Source organism: Mirounga angustirostris, unplaced genomic scaffold (genome assembly GCF_029215605.1).
Source record: "Mirounga angustirostris isolate CCGP_5_RB_7025 unplaced genomic scaffold, mMirAng1.0.hap1 SCAF_3, whole genome shotgun sequence".
Lineage (NCBI taxonomy): Eukaryota > Metazoa > Chordata > Mammalia > Carnivora > Phocidae > Mirounga > Mirounga angustirostris.
The window spans coordinates 44,189,469-44,197,667 of record NW_026991711.1 but is presented as its reverse complement, the minus strand read 5'-3'; the positions used below and the strand labels follow the sequence as shown (position 1 = coordinate 44,197,667).

At 42.3% G+C, this 8,199-nt stretch overlaps 1 pseudogene; it reads right to left on the bottom strand.

Annotated features, from left to right (window-relative positions):
- Positions 1 to 5,151: 5,151 nt before the first annotated feature.
- LOC123839229 (serine/threonine-protein kinase 26-like) lies at positions 5,152 to 6,789 on the bottom strand (annotated as a pseudogene).
- Between the last annotated feature and the right edge of the window lie 1,410 nt (positions 6,790 to 8,199).

Below are 8,199 nucleotides of genomic sequence, written 5' to 3'. Positions count from 1 at the left end.
AACAAGCCACAGGTGAATCTGTGGAAGGTTTGGGGTAGGCTGTATTTATGGGCAAGGAATGCAAAGAGGAGGAAGTCTAGCCAGAGTCTAAGCAGTAAGTTCATTGGCTTGAGGATGTAGAAAGATTCTTGGCAGATGTTCACAGATCAAGAGGTAAGTCTTGGTCTTCTGTAAATCAAGCACTTAATGCCAATCAGTCTCTTGGTTCTTTACTTTTTTTAAAGATTTTATTTATTTATTTGATAGAGGGCACACGTGTGCGCACACACACATGAGCTGGGTGGGAGGGGCAGATGGAGAGGGAGAAACAGACTCCCCACTGAGCAGGGAGCCCTGATGTGTGGCTCAATGCAGACTGGAAGCAGGACCCTGGGATCATGACCTGAGCTGAAGGCAGACACTTAACCAGCTGAGCCACCCAGGTGCTCCCAGTCTCTTGGTTCTTAAGTTCCATTTTTCTGAAGGCACCTGTTGAGATTCTCCGTTTCATATCTTCTGTTTCCATTTTAGGTTGAAATCCTTTCACACAAGCATGGCATGTATCTATACTCAAAGGTGGTATTTTGCTTCTGTTTGCTCATGGCCATGTTTCATTTGATTGCCAGCTTGGATGGGGGAAAGCAATGCTATTGACCCTCTCAAAACCTAATATGTAAAAAATTGTAAATCATGGTAATCCCTCCCATGCTTTACTAATTAACTGCCCACTGTACATCTCTGTCAGGATGCCCCACAGCACTTCAAAATTAAACTCCTGGTATACCTTGCTAAACCTGTTTTTCTTTTATTTCCTTGTTATAGTCAGTAGCACCACCATCCATCCACCTGCCCAAGTCAGGAATCTGGGATACTCTTTAAAGGCCTGCTTCCTTCATCCCCCAAGGCCTGGTAATCATCCAATCCTGCTGACTTTACCTCCCAAAGAGCTCTTGAACTGCTCCACCTCCTTTCTTTACCACCACAATGCTTTTCTCTCAACAGCACTGATGTTACAACCACCAGCTGGTCTCCCTCCTTTCCCTGTGGAATAGTTTAGAGGTGTGACAGAGGGGCGGCAGGGGGACCAGCTGGAGGTTGTAGTGTCAGTAAGAAGAGAAGTGAACCAATCTGAGTGGTTTTTCGAAAGCATTCTCTTCCTTAGACCCCCTAATACCTCCCCTTTGTCCTGAAAGTCCCAGTTCCAAGTATGCCTACAAGGCCTTCATGACCTGGTGTGGTGTATACCTCCAGTTCACTCTCTTGCACGCTATGCTCAGACAGTTTGAACTTCCTTCAGACTCGTGATTGCCTATTTCTACTCACAACCATACGCGTTTTATTTCCCCTCCATCTGAAATGTCTTTTGCTTCATCCTATTCACTTGTGAAGCTTTTATGTGTTCTTCAGGGCTTGGTTTATATGTTCCCTTTCTGGGAGGTCTTTTCTGACTCCCACATTTGGGGTAGAAGCTTTTCTATGGTCTCCCTCAGCATCTTATGGTTAACTAATCATAGCATGTACCAATATTGAGATGATGATTTATTTGAATCTCTCTTCCACTGAATTGCACAGTACCTGAGGCAGGGACTGTGTCCTCCTAACTGTTGTATGCCCAGCTCTGTCCCAGGTTCAGCACTTGATACAACTTGTTGAATGAACGCTTTTGTATTTATCAGTTAACATATCTTTTGCTTATACTCTCAGTGGAGGATTGTCTACTTTGATTGATGACTCATTATTTCCTTTTACACTTTCCATCCTCTTTTTCTCCCTCTTGCCCCTGTACCTCCACCTGTACCTGTTTTCCCACCTCCTTTCTTCTCTTCATCCTTTCTGAAATACTTACTGAGCACCTGCTGTATTCCAATAAGTGTTCTTGTAAATTTTTTTTTAAAGATTTTATTTATTTATTTGAGAGAGAGAATGAGATAGAGAGAAAGAGCATGAGAGGGGGGAGGGTCAGAGGGAGAAGCAGGCTCCTCGCTGAGCAGGGAGCCCGATGCGGGATTCGATCCAGGGACTCCAGGATCATGACCTGAGCCGAAGGCAGTCGCCCAACCAACTGAGCCACCCAGGCGCCCTCTTGTAAATTCTTTATACCATTTCTTTTCATCTTCTGCACTAGAGTTCTCCATTTGCTACTTTTCTATTTTTACCAAGAATGAGGCTGATTTTCAGGATTCTTCTTACCTATGTCTGCCCCTGTATTAAGTATAGCAGAGAAGACGACTTTGTGTGGAATCAGATGTGCTGCATTTGACCAGTGCTGACGCACGTGTCTTGCTTTATTTTTTCTTAAACGTACAAACATACCTGAGCGAACGGATCTACTAGGCGCCTTCTAGAGGACTGAACCCCGCAGAGCTTCACAGTGTGTGAGTAGATGTTATGTGGCTGTCTCTAACATCACAAATTATGGAGACTTAGGTGACAGTGTGGGTGCTGGTAAAGGGACTCTGAAAAAAGTAATCTCTGATTTATAGCATTTGCCAGTTTGTGTGGTATAAATACTCCAACCTTGGTTGATTTCAAGCTACCCATATAACCTCACTGAACATGGAGTTGGGAAGTGATGGGTAGAATTGGCTCTAGCCGCTTAGTATGAGCTGGTCCAGCATATCACTGCTGTGTCAGGGGGCACAGGCTTCCAGGAAGGGGGTGCTGTGCACCACCAGCACCTTGCTCTCTTTCGGAAACTTGCCCTACCCCCGGCAGAGTTGTCAGCTGGATTATCCTGATGGGATTAGAGGTGCTCAGCTCAAGCTGGGCCAAGCAAAGTACTTTCTAAGAATAAACTTAGATTTGGAATTTGGCTGATGTCATGGACAGAGATGTAGATCAGGAGTTACAGTGGCCATTTCCTTTCCACGGACTTAGAATAGAAAAACCCATCTGCAGCAAGAGAGAAGCAGCAACAGGAGATACAAAGAAGGAAGTGATTGGGTTTCTATAGCTCTTTAGTATCTGAGATGAGGAGTACCTCTGTGTATGGATGTGAGAGACTGCCTGACTCTACCTTACTTTTGCTTAAGCTAGCTAGCACCATGTTATTTGAAGATAAAGATGTTGGGCGCCTGGGTGGCTCAGACAGTTGAGCGTCTGCCTTCGGCTCAGGTCATGATCCCAGGGTCCTGGGATCGAGTCCCGCATCAGGCTCCCTGCTCCTTGGGAGCCTGCTTCTCCCTCTGCTTCTCTCTCTCTCTGTCTCTCATGAATAAATAAACTCTTTAAAAAAAAAAAGATAAAGATGTTAATAGTACAAAGGATCCGACTGAAAAATAACCATCACACCTTTCTTTTCTGTGTTCATCTTCCCAATTATTTGTTTAGAAATTAACATCTAAAATCATAAATTTTTTATTATAGGGTTTTTTAATTTATATATTTCTTTTAAAACCCCCCAAAACACTGGAGTGTGTTTCACCTAGACACAGTTTATAGGACTAATAACTTTAATAATGAATAAGCAATACAATTCCTATCCATGAGGCAGCTGTGTTATAAAGTTTCAAATAACCAAAAAAATAATAATAATAAAGTTTCAAATAATCAATTTATAAATTTGTTGCTTTTACTTTTATAAAAGTATTCATTTAATCCATGATATGAGTTGCAAAATTATTTCCAGATCTCTATAGATTATAAACTGTAGTTGAGTTTCAGTTATATAGCAGGTGAACATTTTAACTGAGCCATTACTTCAAAATACAGTATGTTAAAAATAATTGTTACAGTATAGACACCAATGAAGAGAAATTTCTTGGCAGAGGACACAACCACAACTTACTCAAGTGTCTGTGTTATTATAGAAAAAGAGGAAGTAATGGCCCTTTGACAAAAAACTGTATTCTTTACTTGAAGAACATCTTTCTTCTGATATTTGGCAATTGTTCAGATTTTTTTAAAATGACTTCTGGGCCAAAAAAAACCTGTGCAGATCCAAATAATAAAACATTGACTATCAAAACTAATTAACATCAATAATTCTACAACTACTAAAATATAGATCCAATTCGGGACTTAGGCAGGCATAATATATATACTGGGTTTAAAAGAGAAAAGGTATTACCCACGTAACAGTACCATAACTGAAAATTAACTGTACGGTCTAACTTTGTAGGGGCAGAGATCAGCCTGTACTATGGTTATTTTCTTTTTTTTTTTTTAAGATTTTATTTATTTATTCATGAGAGAGAGAGAGAGGCAGAGGCAGCGGGAGAAGCAGGCTCCCTGCCGAGCAGGGAGCCCGATGCGGGACTCGATCCCAGGACTCTGGGATCATGACCTGAGCCGAAAGCAGATGCTTAACCATCTGAGCCACCCAGGTGCCCACTATGGTTATTTTCACATGAACTAGAAAATGCTTATTTAAATATCCTTTCAAAAATGAATACATCATGTTTATATACTGGATGATTACGAAGAACAAAAATGTATAAATAGTTTATAGGACATTTTACTCCCATGAAAAAAATATGCTGGTGTGAATTATATTCATACCTGTCGATCAGGTATTTAATTACATGATTCTCAGCTTTTTTTAAGCTCCCCAAATCCAAGCATATAATATGCGATATGAGTTGAAGATTTTAAAAATGAAGCCTGACTAACTCACCTAGTATTTTCAAAATCCCATCCATGGCTAATTAGTGTTGCTTTACATTTCCAAACATGTCAAATAGGGTTAATTGCTTCTTCTAACAGAGAAGGTAAATACTGCACACCAGGAGATACCTCTGTTGCCTATAAATATTTCAAACACATGGCTCTCAAATGTGATCATCACTGAGCTGCCTGGGAGATCATCCCAACTTGGTAGTTAATACTTTTCCAGATTTATTTCCAAGAGCTTATGAAAAGCCTCTGTTTTAAGAAGGTATGACTTGTTTCCACCCTCTGCCAATAGTCATTTTTAGAATATGTTGTGTGTTAAAACAAAAGTGTTTTGCAGCTTGATAATTTACAAAAGTTGAATGTTTAGGATGACTTTGAAAGACCTGTACGTTTCATGAGTGTTCATTCAACTAAAGATCACGACGTGAAAGGTATTCATCCCAGTAACTTAAGTAATAATGATACCTAAAAGCAAAACTGGATCTCAACATTTAGTAGAATACAGGCGAAACTATATATAGTAAATAGTCTCTTTAAAATATAAAGTGATAAACACCATCACAAATAGTTGAATAGCTTCTTCCAAATCTTCAATGCTGCGAAGATCCAAAAGGTACATAGAGCTCGTGAGTTAAGCATTGTTAAGCCTGAAGTAACTTTGGTGGGTTTCTCTGGTTCTATATGTAATAGAAGCCAGTAATAAGTTCCTTTGGGGGATTCATCTGCTGAACACTTTCAAAATTTTTCAATTAATTTCTTCACTATTTTATCTGTGATGCCAGGACAGGTGGCTTCTGCCACAGCAATACTTTTCTCAAGTTCTTCAATTTCCTGATTCCTGCTAGTGTTATCCTCACCCTGCTCTTTAACTTGAGCAAACACAGGTGTGATTATCATAGACAAACAGCTCAGCGTTTGCACAAGATCTTGCTTTGCCCCATTCTGTGGTTTCTTTGGATTGGGCTTTCTTTCACATGGTGGTAAAGCTCCATTCAAGATGAGTATTATTTTCTCTGCTGGTGGATTTGGAATCAGAGCCCTCAGAATCAATTTCATCATCACTGTCCCCTTCTGCCTTCCATCTCTTAAATTGAGCTATCAGTTCGGTCAAATAAGAAGTCTTCTTTGAAGGGCACCTGGATGGCTCAGTCGTTAAGTGTCTGCCTTCAGCTCAGGTCATGATCTCAAGGTCCTGGGATCGAGCCCCAGGTTGGGCTCCCTGCTCAGCAGGGAGCTTGCTTCTCCCTCTCCACCCTGCTTGTGTTCTCTCTCACTACCTCTGTTGCTATCTCTGTCTCTTTCTCTCAAATAAGTAAATAAAAATCTTTGAAAAAAAGAAGTCTTCTTTGAATTTTTTACAATGAATTTGTGTTTCAGAAATACTTCAGCTGTAGGAGGAAATGATGGATCTTTGTTCAGGCAAGCATCAGTAAACTCCTTAAAGGACTTAGTAAAGTCTCCAACAAGAGTTGGAGGATTGTTTTTTGGAATAAGAGACAGAACTCTCATTGGATGCATTTCAGGGTTAGGTGGCCCTCCCGTGGCTAGTTCAATAGCAGTAATTCCCAATGACCAAATGTGAGCTTTTGAGTCATGAGCCCCCTGTTGAATAACTTCAGGAGCCGTCCAAAATGGTGTTCCCGCCAAGGTAGTCCTTTTAATTTGTGTATTTCTCAGCTGGCCAGTAACTCCAAAGTCAGCAAGTTTAACATCTCCTTGTTCTGACAGCAAGACGGTGGCAGCTTTCATGTCTCAGTGAATTTTCTTTTTTGAATGCAGATAATCCAGACCTTTCAACATTTCCTTTAGCATGGTAGCGATCTGGAACTCCTCAAATGGACCAGCTCGAAGAAGACCCAGTGCTGAACCACCACCACCCAGGTATTCCATTACTATCCATAATTTTGAATGCTTTAAGAATGATCCATAGTATTTTGTTACATATGAGCTGTCACACTGACTCAGAACAGTTATTTCTTGCTGAATGTCTTCAGTTTCATCCTGGGCTTCCTCAAGGTCTACGATTTTAATAGCAACCACTTGCTGGGCACGGTTATCAATTCCTTTGAAAACTTCTCCAAAGGAGCCTTTCCCAATGTGTTCTAATGTTGTGAATAGTGCTTCTCGATCGGCTCTGTCATTCTGCCTCCCGGGACCTTGGACAGCCGCCGGTGAGCGGGCCAGGAAGGCGACCCCTGCTGCGCGCTACGCCTGGGGTGGTGGCGCCCCGGGCTCGGGCTCGGACTCGCTCCTCCTCCAGGGGTAGCTCAGCAGCCCTCCCGGGCTTTTCCCCCCAGGGCTCGGAAGGACTCACGGAAGTGGGGTGGGCGGTTCACGGAGCGGCTGTCTGGGACTCAGTCTATCTTTCTGGCGCAGCGGCTCCTCCTGCAGGCGGGGCGCTGTGTGTGACCTTGGCCCGGAACTGGGCTTGACTGATGCCACGCCTCTGTGCCTCCCCGCTCTATAATCATAGGTTTAAAGAAAGGAACGGTTCTTATATCAGAGAGGATCTCTTTCACTACACCGACTTCCAATAGGCTAGTGGTTTTCCAAGCGTCTTTCCTGGAATCCTGGCGCCGTCTGAACTGCGTCAGGAATGGAAGGACAGGTACAGTGGGCGGGGAGGTCCAGGCTCCAATCGTGTAACATCGATCAGAGCAGCTCTGGGCCTATCTGTTTCAAATGGTTTTTTTTTGTTGTTGTTGTTGTTCCATGTATGATTTCATTAAACAAATATTTGCCCTGCTGAAGCCTTAGGTAAAATTGTGGAGAGATCAGTTAGTCTTCAGAGTCTTTAGCGCTCTCCTCCTGCTCCTTGTCTCCTCTCTGGGCATTTCTGTCCTCTCGCACTCTTTATTCGATCTTCTCACCAACTGCAGCTCTTGAGAAAGGGACAGATAGCTTAGAACTCAGGAGTACATAAGATGGAAGCATTACGCTTCTAAGACTACCTGCATCCAAGTGGAGGGCAACAACCGAAAACCAAAAATGCAGCTCTAAAAATAGTAATTTCAACCATCATCCAAGAGGTGGTGCCTTTTTAGTAGATGTGGGTATGTGATGTGGTTGGGATGGGGATAATTTTCTGGAATTTTTGGAATTTACTATATAAATGATTACCTGCTTCTGAAGTCAAGGGCATGATTCCCCATCTTTATTTGGAGCTGAGTTTGAGGTGAGCTATCTCCAGTTTCTTTCTTTTCTTTTTTAAGATTTTTTTATTATAATTTATTTATTTGACAGAGAGAGACACAGTGACAGAGGGAACACAAGCAGGAGGAGTGGGAGAGGGAGAAGCAGGCCTCCCACTGAGCAGGGAGCCCAATGAGGGGCTCTATCCCAGGACCCCAGGATCATGACCTGAGTCAAAGGCAGACGTTTAACAACTGAGCCACCCAGGTGCCCCACCATCTCCAGTTTCTGTGCTGGTTTCACTCAAAGTACTTGTGTTTTCAGTACTAACATTTGCTCTTTTTAAAGTTTCATTTTTCAGTAGAGAATATGGAGAGGTGTGCTCTGCAGGCTGTGGTATGTATCTGACTTTCTCTGAGACAATAGTCCCTAATGATGTTTAGCTAGTGCTTATCTTTCTCAGCTCAAGATTGG